A 4,672-nucleotide genomic window follows, 5' to 3' on the forward strand; every position below is an offset into this window, starting at 1 on the left:
ACCCCCTATTAAGTCTAAGCCCCAACTAAATCTTATCAAACTGTATGGGGTTGTGAGTCTACTAGGCATGAACGTAATCATCAACTCCTACAAATTTTGGCACCTCAGCAGCTCTGCATAGCTCTATAATAGGACAAGGAAAAGGATAAGCAGTGTCGGTCCTCGACATCCTGATCTTTATCTCATCTACAATGATTTCCCCAAAGTTTAAGGGAAGCTACTGCACCAATCTTACTACCATAACAGCCTGGTCATCGCCCAAAATATTGTCTCCCTCGGTGGGCATCAGCCAAACACGCACTATACCCCACAAAAACTTTGCCTCCTGAGTCAACGAGGACTTACAAATTCTCTCATTTGGGTTTGTCACCCATGCTGGTTCTTCGTCAGCTATGATATTGGCCAACCACGGGCGTTGTTTGTCCTAATTCTTTATCCAAGCATAGAATAATGGTACAGTGGCCTGAGGAGTAAAGTCAGGGAAGTGCAAGAATCTATTGATGGTTTTGGTCAAGACATCAACTTTTACACCCCTCAACTGAACTCTATCAAGAAGGGGATGATCTGCTACTTTGTTACCTGGTCTGTATAAATTCTCTAACTGAGCTTAGTAGTTCGGATAGAACTTCCAAACCAATGTAGGACAAAATAAACCTCCCCCTTATGTGGTCTGTCCTAAGCCATACTCATTGAACTTCTTCTTCACTTCAAGGTACCTGTTTAACCCTTTTGTGATAATCATCTTTTCCTCCTTAATTGGCCTCTTTGCATTCCTTCTATCAGTTCTTTGAAGACCAACGATATAGATGTCCTCTACTTAGGGATTTTCCATCTAGCATTATTTCCCACTTCAGGGTTCTGACATTTGATAAGAGTTACCCGAGGTAGAGATTCTTCATCATTTTGTCGCTCAGTGGACGGGGACCCAAAAGCTATTTCCTTGGACTCAGATTCTTCAGACCCTTCTTGATCCTCTTCATCAGAGTCAGCATGTTCAGACTCATGTTATTTAGAATCACATTTTTAGATCCCTCTCTCTCAAAAGCTGTAGTCATATCAGTATCATCACTGTCCTCCACCTCAATTGGTGGAGGTGGTGGAGGTTTCTTTGGACTTTTCTTATTTTGCCTCCTCAGCAAGGGTTCCTACTCCTCATAGTCAGATTCCTCATTAATGACCTTGCGATGTACACTTTCTTTGGGCTTTTTCTTTTGTTCTGTAGGACTCTTTCTTTTTGGTGCCATTTTAATGTACCTGGGGACAATAGAAGAACATTATTCAACCTTCAAGAGCACAAACACAAATACATAAATCATTTAATCTCATTCATGTTTCAGGCTCCAGGTGTGACGACAATTCTTGATAAGCCATCATGACTATGATAACTTATCACAGTTGTCGTCAACCTCAAAAAAACCCACGAATTTTTTTTACAACTTTTGACGGCATTCATGATAGACCATCATAATTGTGATAGCCTATCACGATTGTCGTCACCTCTATCTAGAACTAACTTTATTTTTGTCAGCTTTTGATGACATTCCTGATAAGCTATCAGGATAGTGATAGCTTATCATGGATGTCATCAACACTTATCATAACCCACTTTTGATCTTAACTAAGTTTTTTTGGTCCCTATTATTGCTCAAGATTCACTTGAATTCGAATTGTGAGCTATCTTTTCAAACCTTGGGCTTGCACAACAACCCTAGGTGCGATTTAAGTTACTTTCCAAGTTGAACTTGGTTCAAGAATCTTGGGAACATTGGGTTATAATTCATTGTCATACATTATAAGAAAAGAAGAGTTAAATTAGAGTATACCTGATGGAGCTTTTAAACTAAAGTCACGCACAAGAGGAGGTGTAAAATAGGAAGATTTTCGTGATTTTGAAGTGCAAACCACACACAAAGCTAATTTGTTTTACTTGGAGTGTTTTGCAAAGGATGGGAACTAATTTTAACTAAGGAAAGAAATAAACTAAGGAAAAATACTTTAAAACAGCAGAAATTTGAAAAGGTTTCGCTAGTGGGCCCGGTCGAATCTAATTTACTTTAGGCCCAGATTTCAGCTTTTACAGTTTTGGGCTGACAATGTTTTGTGATGGCTTGTCATGATTGTGATAAACTATCATGAACGTCGTCACTCTTAGGCAGAGAATTCCTCAAGCTTGGTCTAGCTGACGACAATCATGATAGCTTGTCACAGTTGTGACGGCTTGTCATGGATGTCGTCATGACCTTTTAGCTGACTTTCTTATTTTTACACCTGCTTCGTACTAAATCCTAATTAAAAAAATAAAAATAGTTGCTTAAAAATAAAAAATTTGGGTTGCCTCCCAATAGCACCTGATTTACTGTCGCGGCACGACTGGGTTATCTTGACTACTCAGACTTCGCCAAGACAACCTGTTGATACCCTTTTTCCATCATCATAGAAGACATTAACGATTGAGAAGACACTCATATCTTTTTTTTGGGTCATGGGTTGATGCATTTTGAATTTTTCCTCTTTTTTACCAATCCTAAACTTAAGCTCATTCAACTCTATGTCAACTATTACTCTTCTTGTTGCTAAGAGTGGCCTCCCCAAAATAATGGGTACCTCAAAGTCTACATCACAATCCAGTACCACAAAATCCGAATGAAGAATAAAGTCTTCTACTTTCACTAACACATCATGCAAAATTCCAACAAGCCATTTTATTGACCTATCTGGCATTACCAATCTCATGTTAGTGGGTGCTGGAGCTTCTAAATCGAGCTTCTCATGTATAGCCAGTGGCATCAGATTCACGCTGGCACCCAAGTCACATAATGACTTTGCAACATATAGAGACCCAACTTTGTACGGAATAGTGAATGCTCCTTGGTCATCTTTATTTTGTACTAAGAATCGTGTGGAAACCACGCTGTAATGGTAGAGATTGTCCACCTGCTCACTGCTGACTTTTTTCTTCTTTATGATGAGGTCTTTCATGAATTTTTCATAGCCTGGAATTTTCTTAAGTGCCTCAATCAAAGGCACATTAATTGTCAATTGCTTGAGCATTGCCATGAACTTGCCAAATTTTGCATCATCGAACTTTTTCTTCAATCGTTGAGGAAAGGGTGGTGGTGTTCTAGGGATAGTCTTTAACACCACTTATTCTTCCTTCTTATTTTCCTTCTTTGAATCATCAGTAGAACTATCCAGCATCTTAGACTCTATTGAATTACTTTCTTTAGGTTCATCAACAATTACCTCATCTTCTACAGTTTTGCCCACAAAAGGGCCAAGTAACATCTTACCACTCTGAGTGGTGATTGCTATACTTGAGCCATTATTCCATGGATTCTGAATTGTATCACTAGGTAAAGTTCCACTTTTTCTCTGATTCAGTGTAGTAGAATTGGCTCATCTGCTGCTCCAACCGCTTAATAAAAGCAGAGTATGAGCTAACCAACTGACTGAGGGTAGAGAATTCACTCTTCATAGTAGTTACCCTGAGTTGGTAGGTTCCACTCCCTTCAATAAATTTTCCATCATGTCCTTCATAGACATCTTGTCGGAGCTAGTTGTTGCAGCATCCCGACTTCCAGGAGGAACATATAAACCACTCCTATCATTATTGCTTCTCCAATGTCCCTGCTCCCTATCTTTATAATTAGGCTTGTCATAAAAGTTCCGACCTTAGTTCCGTTGGCTATTTCCTCAGAAACCCCCTTGATTACTCACATAGTTTGTCTCCGTACCAACACTCATAGCAACAGTACCCTGAGATTCCACAGCCTTAACCATTTCGGTCTTACTTGACAGCAAGTACTTGGTCAGCAAGTCCATCTGTGTCTTTAAGTGGGCCATGTTCTGGTCTCACTCCTCATCCCTTCTGCACTTCTCCGCAGTCATTACAAAAAAAAGTCGGGCTAGCCACCACAGAATCCCTATTTGCCAAGCCCAACTTTGCTTAGTCATTCTATTCGGCATGTCGAAACATCTAGAAAAGAGAAGTTAATGAATGAACCCCCTACAGCATTGTCTACAATTGGCTTTGTCACAGAGTTAAAAGCTCTGTAAAAAGTCTCCATTAAGTGCAAGTCCATCATATTATGGTTCAGACATTATTTCAGCTTCTTCTTAAATCTCTCCCAAGTTTTATGCAATGCTTTGGTAGGGAGCTGTATGAAATTACTGATTTTGTCCCTCAACTGTACCCTCCTGGAGGGTGGTAAGAACCATTCTAGGAATGCCTCTTTCAACTAGCTCTAGTTGGTTATAGAATCGGGTGCTAGCTCATTTAACCATATTGTTGCCTCTCCAGACAGATACAAAGAAAACAATCTCAACCGAATTGCATTCTGCCCACTCCCAGATTATCAAAAGATTTTTAAATGGTGATGAAGTTCACCAAATGCATGTTCGGGTCATCACCAGGTAAGCCTCCAAACAACCCCTTTAGATTCAGGAGTTGGATCATGGTACTTGTTATGATGAATTTTGTACCTGGTGCCAATGGTGGAGGAATGATAGCACACATTGCACCAGCTCCGTTCATTCCTTCATCTTTATCATCATCATATGGAATAGGTTGTTGACCATACCTTCCTTGGACTGGACGGTTTCTATTGATATTTTGATGCACTTGTGCGGCAATTTGCTCAGCTCGCCTTAGGTTTTGAGGATTCAGCAATTC

Source organism: Capsicum annuum, chromosome 11 (assembly GCF_002878395.1).
Source record: "Capsicum annuum cultivar UCD-10X-F1 chromosome 11, UCD10Xv1.1, whole genome shotgun sequence".
NCBI classification, from domain to species: Eukaryota; Viridiplantae; Streptophyta; class Magnoliopsida; order Solanales; family Solanaceae; genus Capsicum; species Capsicum annuum.